Consider the following 18,604-nt stretch of genomic DNA (forward strand, 5'->3'; position numbering starts at 1 on the left):
GTCATGTTGATATTGCCCTTTAAAGTATTTGGCTAAATCATTTTGTAACTGGAGCTGATGTAGTAGCTTCTTTACAATTCCAAAGTATAAGCCATTATAGTAGTCTCAACATGCCACAATTAAACTGTAGACCTTATTCTGTTTGGGACTGACTAGGAATCAAATTTTATTTTCTAAATATTAGCAACGTGTGGAAAGTTTTTATTGATGAAAATTCATAATGCAAAAAAAAATGGGCTTTCCCCCTTTTTAAATTTTTTCCCTTTATAAAACGCTGTATTTAAACCCTTGGGGACGAAGGGGGGGTTTCATTAAAAGAAACCCCAAATAAATGTTGAGCATATAGGGCTAAAATTCTTTAAAAAAGGGGTTTGGGAAAATTTTGGTTTTTTTCGTCTAAAAAAGGGTGGGTCAAAAAAAACGCCCCTATGGGCCCAAAGGGGGTTTTAAATCTAAGTAAACTATAGGTAAAAATAAAATAAAAATCATAAGCAAAAAATGTAACTAATCTTTGTTTTCAAATGGGGAAAAAGAAAAAACATTGCAGTCAGCCCGGGAAAATTGCAGTCACTATAGGGCACTTTAGATGTTGTGACTATGCAGTAGTGGTCCCGCTTGCGATTTGGAATTTGCGGGGGTTAAACCCGTTTTAATTTCCCCAACGATCCACCTCCCATTTGGTTTTTGGGAAAACTTAGCTTAAATTTTAGCTGTACCATTTAAAAGCAAGAAAAAAAAAACCCTAAAGGGGATGACAAGGGAAAAGAAAAGGGGGGAAAAGAAAAGGGGAACAAAAAATTTAAAATAAAATTTTTTAAATGGGAGAAAAAAAAATTTTTAAATTACAAGCTCAATAATAAATCATTTGATAAAACTTCTAATTAAAATGACACTTGGTACGCTCGCCCATTTTCACTGGTAAAGTCTAAAACTTCGGTTTTTGGGCACGTTGAAACACTTATTCAAAAAAGGGTTCAAAATTTTTTTCAGTTTACCAAAGTTAGTACCCTTTTTTCAAAAAAATAAAAAAGATATGGGGGGATTTTTTTTAAAATAAGGGGTTACGGTCATCTAGAATCCCGGGAACCCTTCCTGAAAACGTTATATTTTTTCCCCAGAACAAACTTTTAAAAGGGCCTTTTAAAACCCGGTCTTTTCAGGGCTATAATCCCTATAAAATTAAAATTTTTGGAATTTTTGGGTGAAGATGGGAGGTAAAGATTCCAATCAAGTGCAAACTTTAACCATTCTAAAAACTTGATTTAAAAAAAAACGTTGTAGCCAACCTCGGGGGGAGGGTTCCGGAGGAAAGGGGAAGGGATACAACATAAAAATTTAAAAAAATCTTTCCAGTTTTTTTAAAAACACTGATTTTTTCTATTCCTTTCCCTGGGGAAAAATATTAATTTTTAAAACCCAATTAGAAAAAGATTTTTTTATTTAACCAGCTCGCTCCATCCCCAAATTTGAATTGGGGATAAATACTTTAACCCAATTTATTAAAGAAAGGGGGTTTATTTAAATAAAAAGAAAAAACGTCAACAAAATTCGTTTATTTTTGGATAAATCTTTGCAAATTTCCCTTTTTTTTTTTTCCCCTGAAGCCCCCTTTCATAAAATTTAAAATTTTTTTTTGGGGCCAACATGAGATCAGCAATGGGGGGAATTTGAATTTCCACCCATGGGAAAAACCCCTTGGTTTGTAAAATCAATCCCCCGAAGACGACTAATGTTATAAAAAAATAAATTTAAAACCCCTTTTTGTCATCTTAGAAAAAAGAAAGGCATGACAAAAAAAGGTTTTTTTAATTGGAAAAAAAACATGTATTATTTGTCTCTTTTAAAAATTTAAAAAATATATCTATTACGGTCTGAAAAAAATAAATAAACAATTTCCCATTAATCATTTTCCCTACTTCAATAAATCTAACGGGGTATAAAGTGGGAAAAAATCATATCTTGTATATTATAAAAAATCCCCAATTTTTTGGTACCTTAAAGGGAAATTAAATTTTGGGGAACCCTTGCCCAAAAAACATTTTTATTAAAATTAACCGCTGTTTGTTGTAGTTTGGGCCTCGAAAAAAATTTTTTGAAGTTTTTCCTCAAAATTTCGGGAAAAACAGTTAACTAGGACAAAAAGGGGTTGTTTCGTAACGAAAAAAACCGGGGCCCCCTGAAATGAACCCCCCCTTTGGTAAGGGTTCTTATAAAAGCTTGGGGTTCCCCAAAAATTTTCGTGCAAAGTCCCCAATTTTTTTATCTTAAAACTTGTACTTTAAATCTCCCCCCTTTTAGCCCTCCCAAAAATTTTTTAAATTGGGACAAAATGAGTCTTCGTTTTTCCCCTACATTTTTTTATATGAAATCTTTAAAACCTAAAATTTCAGAGTTTTGGGAAATCAAAACCCTTTTTCCCATTACAGTTTTTTTTTCCCTAAAACCCTTTTTTCCAAAAAAAATAAAAAATTTAAACCAGAACCCTTTGGGTCGATACTACAAAAAATGTATTTTTTTTTTCCCAAAATTTTAAGGGACTTTTTTTAAACATAAATCTTTTTTTTCCAGTGTTTTTTCCCTTTTTTTTTCAAATTTTTAGGAAAGTTTTTTTTTGTAAAATTCAATACGTTTGGGAAAACTTTTTAAAATAACATTTTTTTTCCCTTCCCAAAACCCGCTGAATTTTAAACTTTTTTTTTGACAGTATTTTCTACTTTTTTTTTTTATAAATTTATCGAAAAAGCTTCGGAACTGACATATAAACTCTTCTGGAGATTTTAAAGGGTGTAATTCTGTATTTACAACCGTGGGAAATTATTTCCCCCAAATTTGTTCAACTTTAATCAAAAATACAAAATTTTTCCAGAAACTACATGTCCATGAGGGGGAAAAATTTTAAAGGGGAGGAGTGACAATCCCCGGGCCTACCTAAAATAGTTTAAAAACAAAATAAAATTTTTCTTTAAAAATGAAGCATAGTTACAAATAGAAAGATTTATAAGACATTATATTTAAAAAATAAATCTGTAATGGTGTAAAAGACTGAATCAAAAGGGAAAACAAAACAATGACTGAAGTGTCAGAGAAAATAGATTTAAAGCCTTTTGGGGGAATTTTCAACTTTAGTAATTTCCTAAACATTTGATAAATGGGGCACAAACCATAATTTTGGGGTCTTTTGTATGATTTTTTTTATATTGTAATCCCGATTTCCCCAAACCCCCCACCTGAACACCTTTTAAAGGAAAAAACTCGTTAAGCCCTTTATTCTCAGTCCCTCTGAAAAAGCTAGAACCCCTTTTTTTTTGGGGAAATGAAATTTGAATTGCCCAAACCCAAAAATTTAATACAATTTAGCTAGACCAAAACAATTTTAATCAAAAAAAATAAAATCAAAAATTAAACCCTTTATTCGAAAAAAATTGGGTTTTCGAATACAAAATTTTATTTGATGTATTTTTTTCAAAATTTGGGGAAATGGAAGTCACACCAACAAAATTATCTCAAACGGGCACTCAATGGGCGACTTTTTTTGCCAATTTTTCAGTAGTTTAAAAATTTTTCCTTTAATTTTTCCAAAAAATAAAGTTTAAAGATTTCCCCCCCCCCCTAAAAGGGGCCACTTTGGCCCGGCCCGCGCAACCCGGGAAAGCGGGGGGTGGGAGCCAGCCTGGGCAGGCGTTTTGCCCTGGTTATAATAAAGGTTTTATTCCTTTATTTTTCCCACAACCCAAAAACAGGAATAGACCCCAAAATGCCAGCTTAAAACATTAACCTAACTGTGCAGGTACAATGTTTTACAAATAAACAATAAACAAAATTTTTCAGGGGCACCCCTGCCCCTCTATGGGGCTGGGACTGGGATCGGGGAAATTTATGTTGTTTTTTTTATTTTTTAGCTAAACCACACCAATAAGTTCTATTTTTTTTTTATTTATATTAATTTTAATTTTCATCATACGAACCACATCATACTGAACCCGTTTTTTGGGGCGAAAAGTTTTATAAAAGGGGTGTGTTTCAATTTTAGAAAACGGGGGGCCCACAAAACTTAAGGGGGAAAGGGGTTTTCTTTTGGGAAAAAATAAGGGTTTAAAAAGCATCCCAAATTTTTCTAATTTTTCTTTCTAAATTTTTATAAAAATTAAAACCCCCGTATAATTTAAGTGTATTTAAAATGTTTATTGGACTTTGGGTTAAATTTAAAAACAAACACCCTTTAAAAAAAAAATTGTTTTTAAATAACCGGGGGAAAGATTTTTCTAAATTTTAGCTTTTTAGGGGTTCAAAAAAAGCCCAAAAATGGACTGCTTTTAAAATTTTTAAATTTTTTAAAAATTTTTTTTTCAAATAAAACCCTTGGAACCAGTGGCCTTTTTTAACGCATCTTTTAAACCCATTTACTTTGAAACGTCAAGTGACTGGTAAAGTCAAAAATTCTTTTCTAAAGAACATTTTTTCCCAAATATTTTGAAGTGTAGAAATTTTTTTAAAATCCCTTTTAAATTTTGTACTAAATTACTTATGTTTTAAAAAACGTTTTTTAAAAAAGGGGGGGGAAATTTTTTTAGGGAGGAAATTTAAAATTATTAAAACTTTGGAAATTGAAGTTTTTAACTTTTTACAATTTAAATTTTTAAAAAAAAAGCCAATTTTAAACCATTTTTTTTTAAAAATTTTTTATCATCATCAACATTTAAAGTAAATAGATAAAAAAAATCAAAAACGTGACGGGATACAGCACTTTATCAGTAAATATTTGGGGTCCCCGTTATATTTTAATAAAGGGGAAACCAATATTCTCTACGTTTCCAAAAAATAATGGTTTTTTTCAAAATTAAAAATTGTGTCTTTTTTAAATTTTAATTTATAATTTTTAACCCTTTTATTTTTTAAGGGAAATATGGTTGACAATTTGGGAAAACTTTGGGAAATTTTTTACGGGCCCTTTAAAACCTTGGAAAAATTTCTAAAATTAAAAATTTAGTGATTTTTATAAATTTTTTTTTATCAGGAAAAAGGGGTTTGCGGGAGAAAACCAAATCCTCGGGCCCATCAATAAACCCCGTTTCCCCTGTCAAGATTTAAAAACGGGTGACAATTTTTTAGAGCCCCCCCCAAGTTTGGGTTGTCCCTCCCCCCCCCCCCCCCCCCCCCACCACAAAAAATTCCCCTTTAAATTTCCCCAAACGGGTATAAGGCTCCTTTTAAAAGTTTACCAAAATCAGGGGGCAGTCATTTAAAAGACCCCTGAAAAACAAATCGTTTTTAATTTTTAAAAAAACCGGTTTCCAAAAATGGGTGTGTTTGGGTGTGAAATTGAAAAAACAGCGTTTGTATCCGTACACTGTAAAGTGTGTCCCGTGTTTGTGAATTATTTAAACAGCTACTACTTTTCCCCTAGGTTAAACATGGCTTAAATTTTTTTTAAAAAAAAATATTATCAAAACATTTTTTAAAAGTTCATCATGGGAAAAATGTTTTATGTGATCCAATACCTTCAACAAAAATGTATAATGTATTTCATTCTAGAAAAAATTTTTCACAAATTTTTCCCATATCACACCAAGCCAAAAAAAATACCCTTTTCCCCCAGTACCAGTTAACCGCTTTTCCACATTCTGTACAAAACCCAAAAACCCGAATCTTTATGGGCCCTGATTCCCCTTTTAAAAATTCGGAAAACCCTTCTACCCTTAAACCCAAATACCCAGTTTTTAAAAATTTTCTTTTGGAAAAGTAACATCATTGCTAAATTAAAATCTTTTTTATTTTTTCTTCCAAGCATGGTTTCTTCAACATTCCATACAAAATATCTTTCGTTTTTTCTTTCAGTAAAAAACAAATGATTAAAAACCCCCCGGGGGTAATATTTGTGACCCTAAGCAAAAAAGAAGAGCTTTCTGACGATTTTATCACTTTTTTTTACAAACTATAATACTTCCGGTACATTCAATTAAAAATTTAGGGGCATCTAAAATTCTTTAGAAAATGCTTTTATTAAAATTCAGGTTCATGCTATATACTTTTGGTTTGGGAAAAAAAAAGGCTATTTAACCCCGTTTTTAAAATTTTGCGTCCTCCATAAAATCAAAAAAACACACGGTATACAACCGACAGATAACAAAATTTTCCCCAGATAAAAAAGAAATCGCTAACTTTTTTTATAACTTTTTTTTCGGACCGCGTGGGGCTGAAATTTCCGTTCTCTGATTTTGGGTTTTTTTTGTGTCCCCGGACGAAGACATTTTTCCCCCGATTGGTTTTGGTTTTTTGTCACGGGGACTGAAAAACCAAACCAAAATTTTGGGTTTTGTCCCGGACTGAAATACAGTTCTCGATTTGGGTTTGGGTTTTTTCAGGTGCCCAAAAAACCGTTCCCCCGATTGGGTTTCCATCTCTTAGATATTGCTGACAAAAACCCAAAACCCGAAAAATATAGTTTGTGAGAACTTCTTTCAAAGAGGGAACCCCTTTTTTAAAAAACCTTGGGGGCCCCTTTTTTTAAAAAAGTTTTTTTTTGGGAATTTGCTTAAAAAAACCCTTTAAAAAATTTTCCCTTTTTTCAAGTTTTAAAAATTCACATAAAAATGATATTTAATTAAATACAAAATTTTCAAAATTTTCTTTGATAATTTTAAAATTAAAAAAAACAAGGGTGAATGTTTTTTAGATGTCATCAAACCTATAAAAGAACAACTATACCCAAAAATATATGATAGTCAAAAAAATACACTACATTTATTGTAAAATAATAAAAGAATAAAGTATCTAAAAGAGCAGGAAAAAAATAATTCCCTCCACCCTGGTGTTTTCGGGGCCCACAACGGGTTTACAATGATAACCTGTAAACCAGTGGCGTAACGTTGCCTCTTGCCCCCCCCCCCCCCCCCCCCCCCCCCCCCCCCCCCGCCGAAAAAGCGACCCCCCCCCTTTGGGGTCCCCCCCCCCTTTTTGGGGGCCCCTCCCCCAAAAATTGGACCAAAAATTAAAGGTTTAATTTTTGGGATAAAAACCGGTTTAAAAAAACCCCTTAAAAAAGGTGTGTTTCCCAGAGCAAAAGGCGCATTTTACTATACCCGGGGCCCAGGTTTAAATTTTTTAAAATTATCCCACAATTTAAATCAACGATTTTGAGGGCCCCCCCCCCCCCCCCCTAAAGGGTGGCGCCCCCTCCCCAAGATGGGCCCCCCCCCCCCCCCTTTCCAAAACCCGGGGGGGTCAGCGGGGCCCCCGGTTTCCTCACTGCTGAAACCCCCCTTTAAATTTTCTGTTGTAACCTTTCATTTAAAACCATGTATATATTCTGCGGTTTTAAAAATTTAAATGATTTAAAGACACAAACAACCACGTCGTCAAAAAAAAAATCTATCCAGGTGGGGTTTGGGATAAGATGACTCCCGCCCTTCCCCCCCCGGCCCCCGATACCCCTTGGTTCCCCCCAAATGGACTGATTTTTCCCCCTTTTTTTACCAAAACACTTCTGTTTAATTTCGTTTTTTTAATTTTACGGTTTGTTCAGTTTTTTGAAAAACCCAATTTCTCTGATATGCTATGTTTTTACCCCTTCAAAAAATGTTAAAATATAACTTTTTATGATTTGTTAAAACAAATGTTGGGCACGTGGGTTATGGTATAAAAAAATGTTATGAACGTTATTATGTTTTTTCAAATGTTTTGACACCTGATTATGTAAAACAAAATTTTATTTGCTTTCCCCGTTTAGAATCGCGGCGGGATTAAATTGGGGGAATCCCAAAAATATTTCAAACCCCAATTTTTGCAATTCCCACGGTTACTCCGAAAGGCGGTGATCCCGAGTTTGCTTGCCCCGTGTAAAAAACCTTGCTCCCCCTTTTTTTGTTCTAAAACCCCCGGCCACAATTTTGTTGTTTTGGGGCCTTAATTTCCAGTTTCCCCGGGGACAGGAGGTTTAAATTTGTTTTTTATAAGTGCCCCGGGACATGTTATTGGAGGGCGCCAAAATTTTTTACCCTTTTAATTTAAACGTACGCGCCGCCGCACAAAAAAGGCCCCGGGCGCGCGTCCTGATCCCCGACTTGGAACGGCCGGGGGGGGATTGGGAGCTAAATTTTTGTAATTTTGGGGGGGGGGGGGGTTTTTTCCTTTAAATTTTGGGGGGGTTGGGGGAAAAAAGGCAGAGCCATTTAAATTTTTTATTTGGGGGGGGAAAGGGGGTTTTTTCCTGTTTCCCAGGAAATTTAAAAGTGTGGACCCGTCAACCCCGGGCCCCGTTCAATTTTGGGAAAGGTTTAACCCTTTTTTCCAATAATTTTACCTGGGGAAAAATAAAACATTCAAAATTTGGGAATTTCAACAATTTCATACAAAGGGCCCCTGAAAAAAAATCTAGAAAAATGGAAACGTTGTATTAAAAGAAATACAAACCCATCAAATTTTCCCCGATGGGAAAAAAGTTTTTGGGGTTCCTGATCGGGAGAGCACGTTCCCCCTTGGGTTTTTTTAGTGGAAATTTTTAGTGCTTTTTTACCCCCGTAGGCTTTTAGGGTTTCCCGGGGGAGGGGGGTACAAAGTTTTAGTTTAAAAAAAAAAGGGTTTTTTGCCTGTCCCAAACCACATAAAAAAACAAGTTTTCCCACCCTCCAAACCCACTCCGGGGGCCCCTCCCCGGGGGCCCGCCCCCCTCCCAAAAAAAGACCGAAATCCAGCAAAACCAGACTTTTAAAAAAAACTTTAAAACCCCCGTAGTCTTTTTATGTTTCCGGGTAGGTGGGGCTGGTTTTGTTTAAAAATGGGTTTTTTGCTCCTGTCCCAAACCATCATAAAAAAAAACAAGTTTTTGCCCTCTCAACCCCCACTTTGGGCCAACTCCCAAAGGGGGGGGGGCCACGGGGGGGGCCCAAATCCCAAAAGACCGAAATTTCCCCGAAAAATCCAGACCCTTTTTTAAAACTTTTTTCCCCCCCGTAGTGTTTTTTAATGTTCCGGGGGGGGGGGAGGTGGGACATGTTTTAAGGGTTTTAAAAAGGGGTTTTTTTGCCGTCCCAAACCATCTTAAAAATCAAATTTTTTTCGACCTCTAAACCCCCCACTGGGCCACTCCCAGGGGGCCAGGGGCCCATCCCAAAAATGCCCGAAAAACCCAGCTAAATCCGGGATTTTTAAAATTTTTTCCCCCTTGAAGTGCTTTTATTTTTCCGGGGTAGGGGGGGGGCCCATGTTTTTTTTTTTTAAAAAAAGGGTTTCCCTCCCCCTTTTCCCAAAAAATCATTTTAAAAATCAATTTTTAAAACCTTAAACCCCACTGGGCCATTTCCCCAGGGGCCACGCCCTTTCCAAAAAATAAAACCGAAACCCACCCTAAATCCAAAATTTAAAATTTTTCCCCCTTTTAGTGTTTTTTTAGGGTTCCCGGGGTGGGTTGGGAATTGTTTTAGTTTAAAAATGGGTTTCTGCCTGTCCCAATCCATCAATAAAAATCAAGTTTCAAATCCCCCAAACCCTCGGGCCATCCCAGGGGCCACCCCCACCCCAAAAAATGACCGAAATCCACCCCAAAATCCAGACTTTAAAATTTTCCCCCTGTAGTGCTTTTATTTTCCGGGGTAGGGTGGGAAATTTTTTTTTATTTTTAAAAATGGGTTCTCCCTGCCCCCAAAAAACCTTCAAAAAAAAATCAAGTTTCCACCTCTCAACCCCTCGGGCCATCCAGGGGCCCCCCGCCCACCCAAAATGACCAAAAAATCCAGCAAAAAGCAGACTTTAAAATCTTTTCCCCCTTGTAGTCTTTTATGTTCCCGGGGTTTTAGGTGGGACATTTTTTTTATTTTTTTAAAAATTTTGGGTTTCCCTGTCCAAACCATCTTAAAAATAAAGTTTCGACCCCCCTCAAAGTCTCCCCCAACCCCGGGCACCCCAGGGGCCCCCGCCCATCCCAAAAATTACCGAAACCCGGGTTTGAAATCTGGGTTTTTTAAAAAATTTCTTTTCCCCCTTTTAGTGCTTTTATTTTCCCGGGGGTTTAGGTGGGAATGTTTATTTTTAAAAAATGGGTTCTACCTGTCCCAAAACCACCCTAAAAAATAAAGGGTTTTTAAACCTCTCCCCCCATTTCGGGCCATTTCCCAGGGGCCACGCCCACCCAAAAGGGACCAAAAACCCAGCTAAAATCCAGATTTTAAAAATTTTTACCCCTGTAGTCTTTTATTTTCCCGGGGGGTAGGTGGGACATTTTGTTTTATTTTTTAAAAAAATTGGGTTTTTTTCTGCCCCCAAAACCATCAAAAAAATTTTCAAGTTTTCGACCTTAAACCCCACTCGGGCCACCCCCCGGGGGCCCCCGGCCCCCACCCAAAAAATTTTATGAAATCCGGTTTTATGTTGGGGGTTAAAAATCAAATCCAAACAGAAATTAAAATCTTAACCGGGAAAGGGATTTTTTGGTTTCCGGGGTATTTTTTTTGGATGCCCCCCCCCCAAACAACCAAATCATTCGGGGGAATAAAATTCTTTTCATTTTTTCAGGAATTTATTCCCCCATTTTCTTTTTTTTTTTAATAAAGGGTTTGATCCCCATTTATTCGAAAATTTTTTTAAAATTTCAGATCGAGCCAAATTTTTTGGATGTTTTTTTGGCCATTAAAAAATTACTTTTTGTCTGAAAAAATGAGGGTTTTTTAGTTTCAGATGACCGAGATAGAGGCTTGACGATTTTTTTCCCATTACGGGTGATAAGGTGATTCGTTTCCCTTTTCCCAGGGGGATTAGATGGGCCCCCCCCAAAATTTGCAAAAGGGCCCCAAATTTTAAGGTGCCCTATCAAAAAACCCAACCCTTTCAATTTTTTTTAAAACAAAGGTTTAAATTAAATGCTTGATAACTTGTCATTTCAAATACTTTTAGGGCCCCAATTTTTAAAGATCAGATGCAAAAATTTTTAATTTTCTGAAAAATCTGAAAAAAATTTTGGGCGTTACCCATGTCCGGAAAAAGAAAAAATTATAGGTGATTTAATTTTAAAAGGGGGGTTTCGTTCTTTTCAGAGGTAGGGTATCGAGAATGACTCGGACCGAAAATTTTCTAAGTCCAATTTTTCAAAGTTTTTCTGGGAAATACTTTTGTTCATTTTCATGCACCCTGATCATTTGAGCCAAAAATTTTTTTTTTTTGGGGTTTTTAAAAAGTTCGATATTGGATTTTTAACGTTTTTGGGAAACTCGAGGGTCCCCTTTGTAATGCGATCTCGGGGGAAAGGCCCTTTCCCGTTCCCCAAATAGGGCCCTCGGAAGGGGTTTTTAGTTTTCCCTTTTTGAGGTACGAAATTCGAGAATGTCGGACCGAAAATTTTCTAAGTCAAATTTTTCAAAAGTTTTTCTGGAAAAAAACCTTTTTTGTTCAGTTTCTTTGCTACCCTGATCATTCTGCCCCCCAAAAAATTATTTTTTTTCGGTTTTTAAGGGTCGATTTTACGATTTTGGACCAGGGTCCCTTTGTAATCGATTGGGGAAGGCGGGCCCCTCCCTTTGCAATAGGGAGTGGGAAGGGGTTTAGCTCTGTTTAGAGGTCCCTTTATGGGGGAATGACTGGGCCCCGAAAATTTTTCTAAGTAAAAAAATTTTTCAAAAGTTTTTCGGGAAAACTACTTTTTTTTCATTTTTTATGCTATCCTGTTTTAAATTCTGGGGCCAAAAAATTTTTTTTTTTGGGTTTTTTTCAAAAAGGGTTTCGAAAAACGATTTTGGACTCGAGGGCCCCCTTTGAAATTGCGATTCGGAAGGCAGGCCTCCCGTTCCCCAATAGGAGTCGGAAGGGGTTTTTAGCTTGCTTTGAGGAAGTTTTGGGAAAAACTCGGACAAAAAAATTTTCAAAAGTCAAAAATTTTTTAAAAAGTTTTTCGGGGGGAAAAATATTTTGTTCTTTTTTAAATCCCTTTTCCTGTTTATTTTTTGGAGCCAAAAATATTTTTTTGGGGTTTTGGGAAATTTTTCGATTTTGGATTTTACAAAATTTTGGGGACTCGGGGTCCCCTTTTGGTTTTTTCCCAAATTCGGAAGGCAGGCCCCCCTTTCCCGAAAATACGGGGGTCGGAAGGGGTTTTTTTTACCCTCTGTTTTGAGGTACTTTATCGAAAATGACTCGGGCCCAAAAATTTTTTTTAAGTAAAAATTTTTAAAATTTTTTTCTGGAAAAAATATTTTTTGTTCAGTTTAAGCTATCCTATAAATTTGAGCCAAAATATTTTTTTCGGTTTTCAAAATTTTCAAATATACGTTTTGGTCTCGAGGGTCCCCTTTTTGTAATGCGATCCCCGGAAGGCCCGGGCCTCCCTTTCGCTTTACGAGCTCAAAAAAGGGTTTTAGCTTCCTTTTTAGGGGTTTTCTTTTTCCGAGTTTTGGGACCGGACCAAAAATTTTCAAAGTCAAAAATTTTTCAAAGTTTTTCTGGAAACTCTTTTGTTCATGTTTCTTTTGTATCCTGATCATTCGGACCCCAAAAAATATTTTTTTCGGGTTTTTCGAATTTTCATATACGTTTTTGGGGACTCGAGGGCCCCCCTTTGTAATGCGAACCCTCGGAAGGCAGGCCCCCCGTTCGAAAACCCGACCCCTTGGGGGAAAGCGGAAACCCCTTGGGTTTTTAGAGGTACGTATCAAAAGGAAATTAAATGGGGCCCCGAAAAAATTTTCAAGTAAAAAATTTTAAAAATTTTTTTTTCCCCCCGGGGAAAATTTTCCTTTTTGTTTTTGTTTAAAGCTACCCTGATATTCTGAGCCAAAAATATTTTTTTGGGTTTTTTTCGAAGTTCGATAAAAACAAATTTTGGGAAAATTCGAGGGTTTCCTTTTTGGGGTAATGCGATCTCGGAGGCAGGCCTCCCGTTCGCTTTAGGGAGCTGGGAAAGGGGGGGGAGCTTGGCTTTCAGGGGGTACGTATCGAGAATGGACTCGGATTTAAAATTTTTAAAGGAAAAAAATTTTAAAAAAAGTTTTTTCGGGAAAAATACTTTTATTAAGGGTTTCTTCCCTCCCCTAAATAATCATGAGCAAAAAATTATTTTTTTGGGGTTTTTTCAAAGGGACCGCCACCTACCCTTTCGTTTCGTTTTTGGGAAACTAAAGATTTCCCTTTTTTAATTTTGCGATTGGGGGAAGGGCAGGCCTCCCCTTGCTACGAGTTTCGGAAGCGGTAGTCTGCCTTTTAGAGGTAAGTATAAGAATGACTCGGACCGAAAAATCAAAATTTTTAAAATTTTTTTTCAAAGTTTTTCGGAAAAACAAATTTTGTTCTTTGTTTCATCCCAAACCATGATCATTTTACCCCCGAAAATTTTTTTTGGGTTTTTTTTTTTTAAAAAGCCCCCCGTCCCTACATTGGGAAAGGTTTGGTGGATGTAAAGTGGGTTGGAGGTTGGGGGAAATATTGTGGTTTTGGTGAGGGGGTTTGGGGGTAAACCAAACAAAAACTTAAATTTTTATGAGGGTTTTGGGGAAACAGGTAAAACCCCTTTTTTTTTTAAACAAAAACAGTCCCCCCCCCGGGGGAAAACAAAAAAAGCACTCCGGGGGGTTTAAAAAGTTTTTTAAAGTCGGGGGAATTTTTTTAGCGGGGGATTTCGGAAAATTTTTGGGGGGGGCGTGGCCCCCCCGGGGGGAGGGGTTTGGGGAAGGTGGGTTTTTGGGTGAGAGGTAAAAACTTGATTTTTTTTTGAGGGTTTGGGACGGGTTTAAAAAACCCTTTTTAAAAACCCAAAAACATGTCCCACCCCCCCGGAAAACCTTTAAAAGAAACTAAGGGGTTAAAAGTTTTTTAAAGTTAAAGGTTTTTTGCTGGATTTCGGAAAATTTTGGGATGGGGCTTTGGCCCCTGGGAGTGGTTTGAGTGGGGGGAGTTAAAAAGGTGGGAAACTTGATTTTTATGATGGTTTGGGACAGGTAGAAACCCCCTTTTTTTAACAAAAAACTGCCCCAACCAAACCCAAAACAAAAAAAGCCTCCCGGGGGTTTTTAAAAGGGTTTTAAAAGCCCTGGGTTTTTAACCCTGGATTTCAGTAAATTTTGGGGGATGGGGGTGGCCCTGGGAGGGGGCCTGGGGGGTTTTTGGAGAGGCCCAAAAATTGTTTTTTTTATGAGGTTTGGGACGGGGGAAAAACCCATTTTTAAAAAAAAAACATCCCCCAAACCTCCCCCGGAAAAATTAAAAAGCTTTTACGGGGTAAAGTTTTTTAAAGTCGGGAAGGATTTTACCCGGGGGGGGGATTTGGGGTTAATTTTGGGTTGGGGCTTTGGCCCCTGGGAGTGGCCTGAGGGGTTTTTGAGAGGTCGAAATTGTTTTTTATGAGGGTTTTTTGGGACAGGTAGAAACCCCAAATTTTTTAAACAAAAAACATGCCCCACCTCCCCCGGAAAAAAAAAGCATTACGGGGGGTTAAAGTTTTTAAAAGGTTGGATTTTTTGCGGGGGGAAATTTGGGTTTTAATTTTTGGGGGATGGGCGGGGGCCCCTGGGAGGGGCCCTTTGGGGGGTTTTTGAGAGGGGTCGAAATTTGGGATTTTTATGTGGTTTTGGGCCTTTTTATTAACCTTTTTTTAAACTAAAACATGTCCCCCCTCCCCCGGGGAAATAAAAAATTTCAGGGTAAAAAGATTTTAAAGTCGGGGGATTTTTAGCTGGTTTTTCGGAAATTTTTTTGGGGGAGGGGGCCGGGGCCCCCCTGGGAGGGGCCCCCTGAGGGGGTTAAATTTTTTTGGGGTGAAATTTGGGATTTTTTTTTGAGGGTTTTTTTGGGACGGGTTAAAACCCCTTTTTTTTAAAAACTAAAACTGCCCCACCTACCCCGGAAACATAAAAGCCCCTACGGGGGTTTTTTTAAAGTTTTTAAAAAAGTCGGGGTTTTTTTTTAGCGGGGGGATTTTTGGGTTTTTTTTTTTGGGATGGGGGCTTTGGGCCCCCTGGGAGTGGCCCCCCGGGAGTGGGTTGAGAGGCCCAAAGGGACAAAACTTGTTTTTTTTATGAGGGTTTTTTTTGGGCATTTTTAAGAAGGAAAACCCATTTTTAAACAAAAAACATGCCCCACCTTCCCCCGGAAAACAAAAAAAGCATTTAAGGGGGGTTAAAGTTTTTTTAAAGCTGGATTTTAGGGGGGGAATTTGGGGTTTTAATTTTTAAGGGGTTGGGGGGGCCCCCCTGGGAGTGGCCCAGGGGGGGTTTGGGTTGAGGGTGGGGAAACCCCCTTGATTTTTATGATGGTTTGGGACAGGAAAAGTAAAAAACCCTTATTTTTAAACAAAAACATGTCCCACCTCCCCGGGGGAACAAAAAAGCACTACGGGGTTTAAAGTTTTTTTAAAGTTGGTTTTTAGCTGGGGGGGGTTTTTGGGTTTTAATTTTTTTGGGAGGGCGGGGCCCCCCCGGGAGGGGCCCCTTTGAGGGGAGGGGAGGTCGAAAAAAAATTTTTTATGAGGGGTTTTGGGACGGGTTTAAAACCCCATTTTAAACAAAAACATGTCCCACCAAACCCGGGGAACATAAAAGCATACTGGGGTTTTAATTAAAGTTTTTAAAAAGTCGGGGGTTTTTAAACCCGGGTTTTCGGAAATTTTTTTTTTTGGGATGGGCGTGGCCCCCCTGGGAGGGGCCCCCCCTTGAGGGGGTTTTTGGAGAGGTCGAAAAACTTGTTTTTTTATGAGGGTTTTTTGGGACAGGTAGAAAAAAATTTTTTAAAAAAACATGCCCCAACCTCCCCGGGGAACATAAAAGCCCCCCAAAAGGGGGGGTAAAGATTTTAATTTTGGGATTTTTTACCCCTTGGAATTTTTTCGGTAAATTTTGGGTTGGGCGGGGCCCCCCTGGGAGGGGTTTTGGTGGGGTTTTTGGGGCCGGGCGAAAAACTTGTTTTTTTATGGGGTTTTTGGGCCCAGGTTTAAAAACCCCAATTTTTAAAATTTTAAAAAATGCCCCCCATCCCCCGGGAAAAAAAGCACTACGGGGTTTTAAATTTTTTTTTAAAAATTTGGGGTTTTTAGCTGGATTTGGGTTTAAAAATTTTGGGGGGATGGGCGGGGCCCCCCTTGGGAGGGGGGTTTTCTGGGGGGTTGAGAGGTCGAAAACTTGATTTTTATGTTTGGTTTGGGGAAAGGGTTTAAAACCCCTTTTTTTTTTAAACTAAAACTTGTAAAACCCTTTCCCCCGGAACTTTAAAAGACTACGGGGGTTTAAAAAGTTTTTAAAGGGGTTGGAATTTTAGGTTGATTTATAATTTTGGGTTGGGCGTGGGCCCCTGGGAGGGGCCCTTGAGGGGGTTTGGAGAGGGGGGAAAATTTGATTTTTTATGGTTTGGGAAGGTTTAAAACCCCTTTTTTTAAACTAAAACATGTCCCACCCCCCGGAACAAAAAAGCAAAAAAGGGGGGTAAATTTTTTAAAGTCTGGATCTTTTAGGGGGGAATTTTCGGTTTTTAATTTTGGGGATGGGGTGGCCCCGGGGAGTGGTTTGGGAGGGGGTTTTGGGGGAGGCCCGGAAAACTTGATTTTTATTTTTTTTTGGGACAGGTAGAAATTTGTTTTAAACAAAAAAACATTCCCACCTCCCCCGGAAAACATAAAAGCACTACGGGGGGGTAAAAGATTTTTTTAAAGTCTGGTTTTTACCCGGGGAATTTTGGGTTTAAAATTTTGGGAGGGGGCGGGGCCCCCTGGGAGTGGCCCCCCCCCCCTTGGAGGGGGGTTTTTAAAGGGTCGAAATTGTTTTTTTATGATTTTTTTTTTGGGGGACGGGGTTAAAACCCTTTTTTTTTTAAAACTAAAACAGCCCCCCACCTACCCCCGGGAACATAAAACCCCACAAAAGGGGTTTAAAGTTTTTAAAAGTCGGGGATTTTTTAGCGGGGGAAATTTCGGAAAATTTTGGGATGGGCGGGGCCCCCTGGGAGTCCCCCTTTGAGTGGGTTTTTTTTTGAGGGGTGAAAAATTTGGGTTTTTTTATGAGGGGTTTGGGAAAGGTAGAAACCCATTTTTTAAACTAAAACTGTCCCACCACCCGGAACATAAAAACAAAAGGGGGAAAAGATTTTTAAAGTCGGGAAATTTATTTTGGGGGGGGGTTTTTGGGTTTAAATTTTTGGGGATGGGCTTTGGCCCCGGGGAGGGGCCCCCCTGAGGGGGGTTTTTTGGTTGTTGGAGGCCCGAAAAAACTTGATTTTTATGAGGGTTTTTGGGACGGGTTTAAAAACCCAATTTTTAAACTAAAACATTTTCCCCCCCCCTTCCCGGGGGAACTTAAAACCCATACAGGGGTTTTAAAGTTTTTTTTTTAAAGTCTGGTTTTTTTAGCGGGGGGGGAATTTCTTTTAATTTTGGGAGGGGGCTTTGGCCCCCTGGGAGTGGCCTGAGTGGGGGTTAGAGGTCAAAATTGGGGTTTTTATATGGGGTTTGGGAAAAGGGGTTTTAGAACCCTTTTTAAACTAAAACTGCCCCCACCTACCCGGAACAAAAACCCTTACGGGGGTTTTAAAGTTTTTTTTAAAGTCGGGGAAAATTTTAGTTTGGTTTTCCGGAAATTTTTGGGATGGGGGCGGGGCCCCCTGGGGGGTGGCCTGGGGGGGTGGTTTTGGGGAGGCCCAAAAACTTGATTTTTTATGGGGTTTTGGGGGACAGGGTAGAAAACCCTTTTTTTTAAACTAAAACATGTCCCACCTCCCCCCGGAAACCCATAAAACCCCATACGGGGGTAAAGATTTTTAAAGTCGGGTTTTAAAAGCGGGGATTTCGGAAAAATTTTTTGGGATGGGCGGTGGCCCCTGGGAGGGCCCCTTGGGGGGGTTTGAGAGGTCCCCAAACTTGTTTTTTTTATGAGGGTTTTTGGGACGGGTTTTAAAACCCCTTTTTTAAAACCCTAAAACATTTTCCCACCTCCCCGGAACATAAAAGCACTCGGGGGGGTTAAAGATTTTTTTAAATTTGGGGATTTTGCTGGATTTCGGTTAAAATTTTGGGTTTGGGCCCTTTGGCCCCTGGGGTGGGGCTGGTGGGGGGGTTTTGAGGGGTTTCCAAAACTTGTTTTTAATGAGGGTTTTGGGGGACGGGTTTTAGAAAACCCCTTTTTTAAAAACAAAAAAAATGTAAAACCTCCCCCGGAAACAAAAACCCCCTTTAGGGGGGGTTTTTAAATTTTTTTAAAAATTTTTCGGGAAATTTTAGTGGATTTCCCGGTAATTTTGGGGGGGGCGGGGCCCCCTGGGGGGGGGCCCTGAGGGGGGTTTTTTGGGGTTGAGAGGTCGAAAACTTGATTTTTATGGGGTTTTTTTTTTTGGGACAGGTAGAACCCATTTTTTAAACAAAAAACATGTCCATTTCCCCCCGGAACTTAAAAGCCTACAGGGGTGTAAAGATTTTAAAGTCTGGGAATTTTAGGGGGGGTTTTCGGAAATTTTTGGGGTGGGCGTGGGCCCCTGGGAGGGGCCCCCTGAGTGGGTTTGGGTTTGGGGAGGGGTGGGAAAACCCCTTGATTTTTATGAGGGTTTTGGGGACGGGGTAGAAACCCTTTTTTAAAATTTTAAAAAACATGTCCCCCCTACCCCGGGAACATAAAACCCCCATACGGGGGTTTTAAAGTTTTTTAAAAGTCTG

The sequence above is a fragment of the Bolinopsis microptera genome, chromosome 12 (assembly GCF_026151205.1).
Source record: "Bolinopsis microptera isolate Bmic1 chromosome 12, MBARI_Bmic_1.0, whole genome shotgun sequence".
In the NCBI taxonomy this organism is placed as follows: Eukaryota; Metazoa; Ctenophora; class Tentaculata; order Lobata; family Bolinopsidae; genus Bolinopsis; species Bolinopsis microptera.